Here is a 15,221-nt window from a genome sequence, read left to right on the forward strand (position 1 = left end):
AAAAAAAGGCAAGGGAGGTGTCTTTTCAACTGGAAATACAATCTTTATTCACCAAGTATGATACCTGTTTCGGGGTATGGAAACGCCTTCCTCAGGGGATTTGTGAGTAACAAGCAGCAGCATACAAAGCTTCACTAAACAATGGCTGCTGTGACCTCTTGTGGCAGTCTCATGAGATTGCAACTAAAGGTTATAGCAGCCAGGGATTGTAAGATATACCTGAGGGAGGCATCTATAGGTGAGCAGGGAAGGGAGAGGTAACTCCTATGCAATGGAGAGGGGGAAGGATGGAGACAACAGAACAAAGCATAAATTTTTGGGTTACACCGAAAACATATGGTCAGTTTCATCCAAAATTGAAACCATGACCGTAGTCTCTTGGCTGAAACCAGGCAGAAAAAGGATTTTGGGGCCAGATTGGTGCCATAATTGAAACAGAACCCAAAATTTGGTTGGCTTCTATAGGCTGTACAAATAACTTTGTACACGTAAAGCCCAATTTTGCATAGGCTGCAGGGTTGTTGAATGATATTGGGCCACAAGTTCTCTGGCCTGACAACATTTAAAAACTGTTGGAAAGTTGGGGGCTTGTTCTTTTGCTCCCACTACTCTGCCCGTTTCTCAGCCAGCTCTGTGCCAGCATCACAAAAGCATTAAAACACAAGAAAAGGCCCTGCCTATTCTTGCAAGAAACAGAAAGTGTCTTGTTTTAAATTTTGAACTTGCTGTGGTGTTGCCACATAGCCAGATGAGACATGAAGAGCAACGGAAGCAGTGGAACAAGCTCCTGCCATTCTGCACGGGAAGTTTGAGATGCTGGGGCAGGTGAGAGGGTGGCTGATGTTCGGGTTAGGGCTGAAAGAAGGGGGCTAGGAGATGAGGCTGAGGCTGTAGCTGAGAGAAGAGGGTTGGAGGGTGGTTGAGGATAGGAGAAAAAAGCTGATGCAGGCAAATGCTAGTAACGGGGGTGTGAAAAGGGACTGATGCTGAGGTTGATAAAAACAGGACTGGGAGTTGCGGGGGTGGGGGGTGACAAAGGGGCTGGGGATAGAATAAAGAGGCTGATGTAGACAGATCCTGGGAATGGACGAAGGGCTGGGAGAAGGGGGCTGATGCTGGTACTTGACACTGATGAAACATTAAAGCTGTCTTACATTTTCATATGTAGAGCTGAGATATGAGGCTAGTCCTGCACTGGAGAGGCAAATTGCATAACTAAACAGTGCAAAATGCAGAGATCAGAGAGAAATGTTTCCCAAACTGACAAGGAAAGAAAGATTTCCCATTGCAATTGTGGCATAATAGAAGATATTGGAGCAAAATATGTAGTCTCCTGCCTATTCATGCAGGATCATGCTGTTTCGTGCCTGTTTCACCAGCAGATGCTGCCACCATCCTCCCATCAATGTTGGGTTGCTAAGAATATAAAGGTCTTTTAGTTGCTGATCTTATTTCTAACCACAGTGTGCAATTAATTTGTCTCATAACAACCTGGCTCAGGCTAAAGGGAGAGTGTGGCACTGCTCCTTGTGACCCTGGGCAAGTCACTTAATCCCCCTTATTGCCCCAGGTACATTATATAGATTGTGAGCCCACCAGGGCAGAAAGGGAAACTGTTCTGAGCTCCTCTGGGAGAACGGTATAGAAAATTGAATATATAAATAGTGTGAAGAGTTTCAACCTCTGATAACCAGAGCTGATATTGTGATGTCATAATGCCTCATTCCACCAATAAGAGCCAACCTCATCAGTGATTCACAATGGCTTATTTGTCCTACATTTTTATTTCTAGAATGGTGCAGTGGTTAAAGCTACAACCTCAGCACCCTGAGGTTGTGGGTTCAAACCCATGCTGCTCCCTTTGACCTTCACTGGGCAAGTCACTTAATCCCTCATTGCTCTCTGGGGAGAATGGTATAGAAAATCGAATGAACAAAAAAAATTGAATGAATATTCCAAAGCCAGGGGTGGGAGAAAAGGGATGATGCTGGAGCCAGAAAAAGGATCTAATGGGTGCTCCATAGCCAGTGAGAAACAAACAAGCTGCTAAAGGCAGGAAAGCTTCATCTCTGATGTCAATCTCAGATGAAATAGCCTGATTCAGGATTCTTATTTCCTTCCTCCCCCCCTTACCGCCACTGAACTAGTGAAAAAAAGAAGCATGCAAGGAGTCTGTGCCAAAGATTGAACAGTACCCTTCTTGTTTGATCTTCAAGATTCCACTCTTGATAAGGACTTCTTTTACCTTTACTGCAGCTACAAGTTAAAGATTAAAACTAGGACAAACAAAAAGGTTGCAAGTTTCTCCAGGCAGAAAACCCTTTTCTCAGTGTTGCATCATACTCATATGTTTACTGTATCCATCTGTGTCCCTCTTCAGGTGTATCTCATACTGACAACACTATGTATAACATTTTACTTCCAGCAAGAAATTCTGGTTGTATCAAAATATTCTTTATTTACATTCTTTTTCTTTTCTGTAATTTCTGCTTGGTGGGCACAATAATGTGAAAAATCAGCTAGTGCCATTTTTAAAATATCTGGGGCAAGGTGTGGCAGGAAGGAGTCTTAATCATCAAGGCTGGGAACTGTGGCAAATACTCATGTGAGATTGTCATTTTTTTTCCCCACAGGTTGCCAGCCTACCTGGTTTGAATCTGTGATCTTGAGAGCTCATCTGATGCTGTCCTGGTCACTTTTAACTCCTAACCACCACTTGCTTGTAAAATACCCATGCTTGAGAAACTTCCTAACCCCTACTTGCCCTGTTTGATTAGATTGTAAGCTCTTCTGAGTAGGGACTGTCTCTTGAATGTCTTAATGTACAGTGCTATAGAAATGATAACTAATAGCAGCAGTACATGACCAATCTCTCGCTGCTGCCAGCCTGCCTAGTTTGAATCTGTGGGCTCAAGATCTTCTCCAATGCTGTCCTGGTCATGTGATCATACGCCCAACATAAGCCTGACCCTCTAGGACAACTTATGGTCAGCACATTGGCGGCGTCTTGTTACTCTGTCTGGGAAGTATGGTGAATTATACTCCTGTGAGGTGAATACACCTTCAATCAGAGCTGGAGTTGGACAGAAGGGCGAGAAGTGCTGGACCTACCGGAGGGAGGTTGGAACTGAAGGGAGATTGGTGCTGGAGCTGCAGGAAAGGGAAAAGCATGCTGGAGCTGTGAGTGGAGGGAGGCTGGAGCTAGAGGGAAAGGGTGAGGGCTGCTGGAGGGAAGGTAGAGAGGTGCTGGATCTGTGAGGGGGCAGAAGGGAAAGGTAAGAGAGATGCTGCACTAAGAGGATGAAGGAGGCAGGAGTGAAATATTGAACACACAGCAAAGGAAAGAGGGAGAGACACACAGGAAGATATACAGAAGCAGAGGGGAAATAATGGGCATGGGGAGGAGAATAGAGACAGGGACACAAAGGGAGATGATACATGGTAATGGTCCATGGACATATAGGGGCAATGCCATACATGGAAGGGGTTATATGGACACAACGGGAAGGTGCTAGATATGAGGTATAATAGGAGCACGATGGGAGATGCTGAACTTGGGGGACATAGGGACGCAGGGGAAGGGGTTAGGGACATAAAATAGTGATGATAAATGAGGGGAGATGGTCACGGGGAGATGCTGGATATGGAAGTATATAGGGGACACAGAGAAGGGAAAGATAAGTACACAGAGATGAAAGATGAATGGTGAGCACAGAGAAAGAGAATGTCAAATGAGCAGGAGACCCTGGAGAACAAATTAAGAGAAGACAGAGGGAAACAAAAATCAGAGCCTGGGACCAACATGACTAAAAATAGATTGACCAGACAACAAAAGGTAGAAAAAATAATTTGATTTTCTATTTTGTGATTAGAATATGTCAGAATTGAAATGCTTATCCTGCCAGTGCTAGTGTTAGCATGGGTAGAAATATGGGAGGGGACCCCAAAGCCCACTACCAGGCCATGCCATCTTCAGCTTCCAGCAGGCTTAGGGCCCTAACACTATCCCTGGCATATGATCTTTATATTTTGAACAGTATAAGAGGAAATGGATCTTTCTTTGATGATGTAGCTTCTTGCGATATTGGTTTCAATTATGTTTATCATTTTTGGTCAGCTGTTAAGTATTTGACATTTGTATCCTCTATGTGTGACTGAGTTATTCTGTTAGAATGAAATTTCTATGTAGCATTCTGTAGTAATTTGGCTTGTTCAGTTTCCCCAATTCTGGAGGAGATATTTGTGAGGAGAGAGAGATTTTGTAGATCTTTGTTCTGTACTGTATGTGTGATTTTTTAAAATGACAGTTGTACAGAATATTGTTTCCTTTTATACTTTAATAAAATGATTAAAATATAAAAGCATAATGGTTTGATTCTTTTGCAGATGGGATCAGACTAAGTTCTTGGGGATGAGGTGGGACTGGGTCAGAGTTCATGGGGACAGGGCAGGAAAGGGGACAAAATTTGTCCCTGTGCCATTCTTTAACTAGGGTGCAAGAAGCCGATATGCATGAAATGGGAGAAGGACCTAGGGTAGGATTACTAGACATCAAAATTTACCCAGACATATCCTCTTTTTAGGGTACACCGACGAGCGCATGCAAGACATTGGCGCGCCAACAATCCTGTGCTGACATCTGCGCGCAGGATGAATGCACGCCGCCAGTTCCGTTGCTTTCACGCCTTACCGTTAGCGTTCTGAGGGAGGGTGGGGGGAACCCCCCAGTACACTGAAAACTTCTGTTCTAATCTAATCTTCGGTTTATATACCAGGTCATCTATCAATGGAGCTCGACTCGGTTCACATATAATTAAGACTAGAGTACATAGAAAAAGAAGCATGAGAGATGTAAGAACTGTAGTATTATTTCGTTGAGACTGTGGTTAAATCATTTAAAAATTGCGAGAACAACAAAGTTTTCAGAGATTTGCAAAATAATTGCAGCTGGCCTATAAGCCTAATAGAGTCAGGGAGTTCATTCCAGATCTCTACAAACTTGAAAACAAAAGATCGACTAAGCTTCTCAGCAGATTTAATTAGAGAATGACACGGTGGCAGAAGATGGGTAGCTGCGGGTAACCCGCTGAAATGGTGGGGGGGGGGGAAGTGCTCACTGCGGGCACGGGGACAAGGCCTTCCACCGCCCCGTTGAGCAGTGAATGGCCTTGTCCCCACAGTTAAGGGAGGAAAGGTGCGTGGTCACTGATCGCATGCAGCCCCCTCCCTCCTTAAGGCCAAATCTATCTCCCTCCCTCCACCTTACCTTTGTGGCGCTTTAGTAAAGAAACTTACTGAAGCCGGCGGAGACTGCCTGCCTGCAGTCACATGTGTGTGGGCGGAAGCTTCTCCTCTGATGCAAGTTCCGGTTTATAGAATTAGCCAGTGAAGCTTTCTCAACAGAGGGGAAACATGAACATACTTTAATTTCCCAAAGACGAGCTTAGCTGCAGTATTCTGTATTCATTGAAGTCATTTTAAACTGCCCTGAGTTACAGTAATCTAGCTGTGAAAGCACAGTGGATTGTACCAACACTGAAAAATGTTCTTGATGGAATAGTGATCTAACCTTCCTCAACATGCGCAGACTAAAAAAACACCTTTTTGTCAAAGAATTTATATGTTCGTGAAATGTAAATGATGAGTCCAAGATGACACCCAGGACTCTAGATGAAAAATCTGTGTTCACCGTGGCTACAGGAACAAGGCCATTCATCGCCCCGTGGAGCGGTGAATGGCCTTGTCCCCGCAGTTAAGGGAGGGAACACGCGCGATCACCTATCGCGCTCACTCCCTCCTTACTGCCGCCGCCAAGTTGAAACAGCTCCCTCCCTACCCCTTACCTTTGTGGCCGCAATGTATAAATTGCCTTCTTACAGCAGCTGGTGCGTTGAAGCTGCGTGTGGCTGCCGTTAAGGTCATCTCTGACACAACTGGAAGTTGCATCAGAGACGACCTTTCCAGTAGCCATATGCAACTACAACGCTCCGGCTGCTGTAAGAAGGTAGTTTATATATCGCCAGCCACAGATAAAGGGCAGGGAGGTTTGTCGGACAGGGCCTGTTGTCGGGGGGGGGGGAGGGGTTGGGGATGAAAGCGCCACGAAGGTAAGGGGCAGGGAGGGAGAAAGGGAGGAAAGGTGGGGTGGAGAGGAAAAGATGCTGAAGGGCAATGGGTAAAACAGAGTGGGGAGAAGGACGCTGAAAGCACATGGGGAAGACAGAGTGGCAAGAAGACACTGAAAGCACATGGGGAAAACAGAGTGGCGAGAAGACACTGAAAGCACATGGGGAAAACAGAGTGGGGAGAAGGACTGGGGAAGACAGATTGAGGAGAAGGATGCTGAAAGGACATGGGGAAGACAGAGAGGGGAGAAGGATGCTGGAAGGACAAGGGCAAGACAGAGTGGGGAGAAGGACACTAAAAGGACATGGGGAAGATGCTGAAGGGAAATGGGAAAGAGAGAGTGGGGAGAAGATGCTGGCAGGGAAGAAGACATAGATGCCAGACTATGGGGGGAGCTGAGGGAAGAAGATGGGTGCCAGACCAATTTGGAAGGGGGAAGAAAGGGAGAGGCACAGTAAGAGAGCAAATGGAAGACGCAAAGAGAAGAGAAACAGTGGATGGAAGGAATTGAATGAGAAGATGAGGAAAGCAGAAACCAGACAACAAAGGTAGAAAAAAAAAATTCTATTTTTTTTTTTTTGCTTCGGGATAAAGTAGTATATTAGTTGTATTGCTAAAAATTTATAAACAAAGCCCTGCTAGCTGAACATCTCTTTCTCCAGTTCAGCAGCCAGAACTTTGATTTATAAGGAAGGAATAAGCTAAATATTGCAGTGCTGAGGCTTGTATGGATGCTGCGGGGATGGTGATGGGGCAGTGAATGGGATGGCAGTGACGGTGATGGAGCGGTGAATGGGATGGCGGTGACGGGGCAGTCAGGGGGACGGTGGGCCGGGGATGGTGCAGTGACGGGGACAGATTTTTTCCCCATGTCATTCTCTATTCAGTATAACAAAGGAAGGGAGGTTTTCTAATCTTGGCCCAACCCAAAGCAATTTGGTTTTAGCGCAGCGTTTAATTTCATTTGGATAGACAATGCCCACAATTGAAGTTTAGAAATGCAGCAGTCTAAATTCAAATCTTAATTCACCTTTATTTTTTTTATCAATTTTATCATTTTTCCCCTATTGGGGCTGAATTCCCCCAAGGGCCTTCCAAACTTGAGGAAACAGGTAAAAAATAAATCTTATTAATAGGAGGAATCACAGTAGGGGAAAACTTCAATCAAACACTTTTTAAAAAGATCCATAGGAGGAACTCCAACAGGCTTAGGAAAGTTCAGAACACTGAGGGTTAATCTACTGAAATTATCCATTTGTTCCAATTTCTGGTGTATAAATACATTATCCTTAACTATGGTAACCACTGTCCCTTTTAACCCTTATATCAATCTTAGTCTGTACACTGTGAAATTGTCCAAACCTTTCTTAAAACCAGCAATGCTATCCACCCTTACCACAACCTCTGGCAATGCTTTCCAGAGCTTAACTATTCTCCGAGTGAAAAAAAATTTCTTCCTATTGGTTTTAAAAGTATTTCCCTGTAACTTCATTGAGTGTCCCCTAGTCTTTGTAATTTTTGACAGAGTGAAAAATCGATCCACTTGTACCCGTTCTACTCCACTCAGGATTTTGTAGACTTCAATCATATCTCCCCTTAGCCATCTCTTTTCCAAGCTGAAGAACCCTAACCTGTTTAGTCTTTCCTCATATGAGAGGAGTTCCATCCCCTTTATCATCCCGGTTGCTATATCTTTTTTGAGATAAGGAGACTAGAAATGAACACAATACTCCAGGTGAGGTCGCACTGTGGCACAATAAAGGCATTGTAACATTCTTAGTCATAGAAACATAGAAACATAGAAAGGTGACGGCAGAAAAGGGCTATAGCCCACCAAGTCTGCCCATTCTACTGACCCGCCCTATCAAGTCTGAGTGTCTTACTAGGCCTCTGTAGGGATCCCACGTAGATGTCCCATTTATTCTTAAAGTCAAGCACGCTGTTGGCCTTGGCCACCTGCTCCGGAAGCTTATTCCAGTGCCCTACCACTCTTTCCATGAAGAAATACTTCCTAATGTCACCCCTAAATTTCCCTCCTCTGAGTTTGAGCGGATGCCCTCTTGTGGCCGAGGGTCCCCTGAGTAGAAAGTTGTCATCTTCTACCTCGACACGACCCGTGATGTATTTAAACGTTTCAATCATGTCTCCCCTCTCCCTGCGTTCCTCCAGAGTGTAGAGCTGCAGTTTGTTCAGTCTCTCCTCATACGAGAGACCTTGAGCCCCGAAATATTCCTAGTGGCCATCCGCTGAACCGACTCAACTCTAAGCACATCTTTGCGGTAATGTGGCCTCCAGAACTGCACACAGTACTCCAGGTGAGGTCTTACCATGGTTCTGTACAGTGGCAATATGACCTCAGGTTTCCTGCTTACGAAACTTCTATTGATACATCCCATCATTTGTCTTGCCTTGGATGATGCTTTTTCCACCTGATTTGCAACCATCCCTTTTTTTAAAATACGGTAATTCCTAGCATCATTAGTTTTTTTGGCTGCTGCCGCACATTGGACAAAAAGTCCAATCCCAGCAAGAATACAATTTAAATTCTACTATCTACTATTTAAGACTTTATACGGAGACAGTCCAAACTACCTGAATAACCGCCTCATCCACAACACCTCAACCAGACATAGGAAAACTCACACCCCATTCTCATACCCCCCAATTAAGGAGGTCAAACGGAAAAAACTATATGATGGCCTCCTGGCCACTCAAGCAGCCAAACTAGACAACCAAATTGCCAATCTACTGACGGCATCCCTCGACTACAAGACTTTTAGAAAAGAAATAAAGACCATACTCTTCAAGAAAGCCCTGAAAAAAGAAATAACACCACAAGTTTCAAACACCAGCTCTCACTAAAGCCAACTACCCCAAACAAATAACCATACTCATTTCTTACTCTCTTTGAAATGACCAAATTTATTTTTCTTTTTTTTTCTGGTAAGTTCTTGGTGTAATACATCCTTGATAATTCTTTTGTAATCCGCCTTGAACTGCAAGGTAATGGCGGAATAGAAATCCCTAATGTAATGTAATGTAATATTGTCTACAATGACACCCAGACCCTAGCATCTGGTAACTGTGATTTGGGTTATTCTTCCCAATGTGCATCATCTTGCATTTGTCCAAATTAAATTTCATCTGCCACTTGGATACCCAGTCTTCCAATTTCCTAAGGTCCGCCTGCAATTTTTCACAATCTGGCTGCGTTTTAACAGCTTTGAACAGTTTAGTGTAATCTGCAAATTTAATCACCTCACTCGTCATTCCTATTTCCAGATCATTTATAAATAAGTTATATAGCACCGGTCCCAGCAAAGATCCCTGCGGCATTCCACTGTTTACTCTCCTCCATTAAGAAAAATGACCATTTAATCCCATCCTCTGTTTTCTATCTGATAACCAAATCCTAATCCATACCTGAACTTTGCCACCAATCCCATGACTCTTAAATTTTCTCAGGAGACTCTCATGAGGAACTCTGTCAAAAGCTTTCTGAAAATCTAGATACACTACATCAGCCGGCTCACCTTTATCCACATGTTTATTCACACCTTCAAAGAAGTCAAGCAAATTTGTGAGGCAAGATCTCCCTCGGCTGAACCCATGCTGATATCTCATTAAATCATGTTTGTCCACGTGTTCCACAATTTTATTTTTTTTATAATAGTTCCCATCATTTTGCCAGGCTCTGAAGTCAGGCTTACAGGTCTGTAATTTCTCAGATCTCCCCTGTAACCCTTTTTAAAAATTTGCGTAACATTGGCCACCCTCCAATCTTCAGGTACTAGACCAGGGGTGCCCACACTTTTTGGGCTTGCGAGCTACTTTTTAAATGACCAAGTCAAAATGATCTACCAACAATAAAATAAAAAAAAACACAAAGCACACTGTACGCATAGAAAATGTTAATCATCATTCCTATTCCAGGGTTTTTCAAAGAGGTCAAAGCAGATGACTCTAAGCACTATCACCTCAGTAACAACCATACAAAAATAGACAAATATACCCCCTCCCTTTTTACTAAACCACGATAGCAGTTTTTAGCGCAGAGAGCTGCGCTGAATGCCCAGCGCTAATCTCGACACTCATAGGCTCCCTGCGCTAAAAACCTCTATTGCGGTTTAATAAAAGGGGACCTTAGTGTAAAATATAGACAGCAGATATAAATTCAGACACATTTTGATCACTAAATTTAAAATAAAATCATTTTCCCTACCTTGTCTGGTGATTTCATGAGTCTCTGGTTGCACTTTCTTCTTCTGACTGTGCATACAATCTTTCTTCCCTTCTTTTAGCCTGTATGCTTCTTCTCCTCCAGACCTCATTCCTTCCCCCCAACTTTTCCTTCCTCTTCCCTGCCCTTTCTTTCTCTCTGCCTCCCTTTCATTTTTTTCTGTTTCTCTTCTTTCCTTCTGTATCCCTGCCTGCCCTTTTTCTTTCTTTCTCCCTGCCCTTCCCCAAGCCACTGCCACTGCCATTACCATCGGGGACCAGGACCCAAACGCCACCAATAACAGGCCCCAAGCTCTCCCTGCTTCGGCCAACCAGCATTCCTCTCCCCGACGTCAATTCTGCCGTTGGGAAGAGGAAGGCTGATCAGCCCAAGATCGTGATCAACCTATTGGGGGAAATGCTGCCGGGTCCTGCCTTCGCGGAAACAGAAAGTAGGCAGAACCCGGCAGGAACAAGAACAAATGCTTCACTAACCTGTCTCCCGCATTAGCCCGTAGCAAACGCTTGCTTCAGGGCTCTCAACATGTGCATGCCGGCTTCCCTTCTACCCCCCCCCCCCCCGGACATAACTTCCGGTTTCGGAGGGAAGAGAAGAGAAGCCGGCACACACACGTTAGAGCCCGGAGCATAAGTTCGCTAGGGGCTGAAATCTCCAAGCCGGTTTTTTGGTGTTTTTTTTAAATGTTCAGCAGCGGCAGATGACAGCTGGGCGGACCGCCCAGCTAAAAGGCCCTAGGGAGAACACTGGAGAGGAAGGCTGATCGGCCCGTAGATCAGGACGGCAACACGAGTGCGATCGACTTGAGTTGCCTTCCTGAGCTACTGGTCGATCGCGATCGACGCGTTGGGCACCCCTGTACTAGACAATTTTAGTGACAGGTTTCAAATTTAAAGATGTTTCTTTCTGTGGAATGAAGTACAGGTTTTCCTGGATGTTACCCACGCCACTCAATATTGTCAGAAGGCATTTTTGGCACTTAGAAAAAGGGTGACAGAGCATGGCCTCAGATCATTCTTTAATTCCCATGTAAATGTTTGTTGTCTTTTTAAAAGGAAGCAATATGCATTTTTTGTTCCTATTCAACTGGAGACAATTTGTTAGATTCCATAAACGGCACCTAAATTTGGTTGACTTGTGGTAGGCACCATTTACCTAGGTGCCATTTATAGAATCAGGCCCAAATTGTTAGATCTTTTATTCCCCCACTAACATAATTGTATTTTTCTTTTTATACAGTCTTTATCCTATTGGTAAAAATACTATAAAACTTCTGAATGAAAAACAGGGGTTAAATCCATTATAATTGTGTGTACACAGCTGGAATTAAGCATAAGATTAGATTAGCAGGACCGTAATGCTAATACCAACCAGACTCTGTTTCCCTGTGCGTTCTGAACATGAAAATCCTGGTTAAGACTTGTATAGTATTTTGGATAATAGACTGCAAATGTAAATAAATTTAGTCTGAGGTAGTGATATCTAGATCCGCTGTGCAGCTGAGCAAAATAAACTAGAAAGCACTCAAAGTGTGAAAGAAACTTTGGAGGGGGGGAGGATTAGTTCCTGACTAACCTCATCCCCCCTTTTAACCTGCAAAATTTGGAGGGGTGCAATACATTGCCCACAAGGGAACATCTGTGGGACAGCATCGAATATTCCCTGAGTCAGCCCAAACATCTTTTTTTGTTTATTTTGCTGCATGAGAAAAAATGGCCACAGGCTGATTATCTCCAGATGTAACCATTTAAACAGCTGAGGAATTTTTGCCTAATTGAGGCCTATGTGACACTTTAATGTTACAGTGTAGGTTTGAGCTGATCCTTCAGGTCAAATTCAACTACTAACTTTTGCTCTGTAAAGGAAAATGCCATCTTTGTGCACAGAACAAAATAATTTTTTTTTAAACTCCAAAACTCAGCTTTCTTTCTCCAAGCCAATTCTTTGATTACAACTTTTGTCCTCAATTCTACTCTCGTATCTCCCTGTGGCTCTGATTTGGCAATATGGATTCAAAGTGGAAGATAAAAATGTCTGAGCACTGTATATACCCAGCCCCCTTACATATTTACCTCCCATATTCAGATCTTCTTCACTTTTTTTCTGTTTTGGTTTTCATATTGTTCCTGAATTTTATTTCTTAATTTCCTGTGCTGAATGTCAAAAATGAAGATTTTACAACAGCAATGCATTGGTTCCTGTTTATTTCAGACTGCTAGTGAGATAGAAATGGGGTATACCATACCATTGCTGTCCTTATTTGGGATTCTGCCAAGTACTTGTGGCCTGGATTGACCACTGTTGAAAGCAGGATATTGGGCTTCATGGACCACTGATCTGCCACAGTATGTCCATTTGTAAGTTCTTATATAAAAAAAAAATAAACCAGACCAAAGGCCAAAAGTATTTTAATAATGTCCACTTTGGTGTCTTGGTTCCAATACTTGTGAAAACTGTAAGACTATTTATAAATATCATGCATGCTGTTTTAGTTTCTTAAATTTACAATGTTTCAGTTTCTATTCTATATTTGTTATCTTTTTTATCTTTTTATTGCTTTTTACTCTATTTTTAAGGGTGAATTTTGTTTAAAATTTGTACTCACGATGAATCATGCAATTAAAGGTGTGTTGTTTATATATATATATATATATAAATTTCTTTATTCATTTTAAAGCCATAAGTAAGTGCAAAATAAAATACAATCATATAATTCTTTAAAAGCACTTAAATACAATTAAAATTATAATCTATGACAAAAAGATTATCGCCCCCCCACCATAATTATATCTAAGAACTACACTCAAATTGAGAATTGAAAAATACATTCCAACCCACCCACCCTGGACGTATATGACCAAAGGGCATAATCAGCAATCACTCTTTGCAAAATTTTGTCAATGACTCTCAAATCTTAAAGAAACTTCTTATAATATCCCTGATGTATGGCCATATTATATTAAAAACATGTTTATATATTTTTGTTCCCACTGCAGTTTCTTATGACTCTGGGCAATGGAGGGTTAAGTGAGGGAACAAAAATAAACAATATGAGGGGCATAATCGAAAGAAACGTCTAAGTCCGTTTTGGGCCTAAGTCGCTGGTGTCACAAACCCGGCAATGAAGAGAGGTTTGTGCCTGGTAAAATACAAAAACCCCTAAAATGTAAGAGGGCTGATCAATGTGGCAGTAATCCCAGCAGTAGAGAGCCAGGCTCTAGCCATTATGAGAATGCCCAAGAGCAGGAGCCCTGGGGGAAGGGGAAGCAGGATGAGTTTCATAACTTCCCTATGCCTAAAGCAGCTCTTGGTAAAAAGCACTCTAATGGTCAGGCTCTTAATCAGGCTAGCCCTCAGCTGCTGAAGCTAATTGAGCAGCAACAGAAGTCTCAGCAAAAGCCAGCCCATTTCCCATTCAGGTTAGGGCGTGGCTTTCTCAGGTCAGGTCAAAAGCAGCAGACCAGGCTGGGAAGATTCAGTCTGGATCCAACCTTGGAAGGAGACTCGTGGCCAGGTGCTGTTCCTGTGGCTCAACAAGGGAATGAAATAGAAATGAAAGACCTGGATGATTTCCACCAGCCTAACCTGCCTGATTGCCTACAACCTGAAGAAGCTATGGATGTTACCTGGGAGCCTGAGGACATCTGCATGGAGGAAAGTTAAGTTTTTCCTTGTTGTTTTTTTTTTCTTTCAAAACTGCATAGTGTTTTGAGGCACCTGGGACTTGTGCTAGCTGTGACTGTATGAGTGAGCATTTTGTGAGGCTCACCGCAAAGGAATCTTCCTGTATGCTGAAAGATTGTGGACTATGTTTTTTGGGACTTTCTTTTTCCTTTTATGATAAGGAGAAGTTTACCTAAGATGTGTTCTTAGTGGGAGTTGTGGGGTCTGAATCCACAAAGATCCTGGGTTGGGATTGAGGGGCCATTTTCTGGCAAGTTTGTTTAAGTGGATTCAACAACTCCCCACCCCCGCCAGCTTGCCTGGTTTAAAAGGGGAAGCCTGTTGTGAACTCAGGCTAACACAGTGTGCTTGCTAAAACAAATTGACTTTTATTACCAGTAACAAGGACTACCAATTATTGCTCTGCTCTGAGTGTTGAAAACTTGGTATACCTGATAAAGACTTACCCTGAAGAAAGGGCTGCTCAGATTTAGGCTAATTTACTAGCTGAACCTTCTGAGCCGTGTTTTGGTTATTTTACCTGTTTTATTTGGCCTTTATCACAGTGACTATATGGTTGACTACAACACTGTGGTTAAATAAAGCACTGTTATTTTTGAAGAACTTATGTATCCTGATTTTTGTGTTTACTGACTTTATGACCACCAGCAGGGCCTTTCAATTCGTGAAGGCACGTCCAGGACTATGTTTGTGCGCAGCACCCGGTAGTCCTTCTGACCAGCTTGTACCGGGTGTGCGACAAGTGGTATCAGGAGTGGGATATAGTGCCTCCTGCTGGTGACATTAGAGAATTTTTTTTTTTTTTTGATTATTGAAGAAAAAAAACAAAAAAAAAAACGTTTTGGGTTTTTTTTTTTTTTTTTTTTTTGAGCTTGTTGGTTCCAGTAACTGTTCTTGGACTCTTTTTGTCGGTGGTTGCAAGGAGGACTCGTGTGCCTGAAGAAGCAGCCGGACCATCAGCCAGGAGCAGTGCAGCGGAGGAACCAGGAATCGGATCCGGAGGGACCTGACCTGACCGGACCTGCTGGAAGCTGAGGTTTGCGGAGGAACCGGAGCCGTAAGGTGGACAGCAAGGACCAGAGTGCGTGGGGTGCAGACCGGAGGCCAAGCCGAGAGAACGACTGGAGGCCAAGGAGGCCTAATACCAAAGGCTCAGACTCATCAGTACCGCGGG

This window comes from Geotrypetes seraphini, chromosome 1 (genome assembly GCF_902459505.1).
Source record: "Geotrypetes seraphini chromosome 1, aGeoSer1.1, whole genome shotgun sequence".
Lineage (NCBI taxonomy): Eukaryota > Metazoa > Chordata > Amphibia > Gymnophiona > Dermophiidae > Geotrypetes > Geotrypetes seraphini.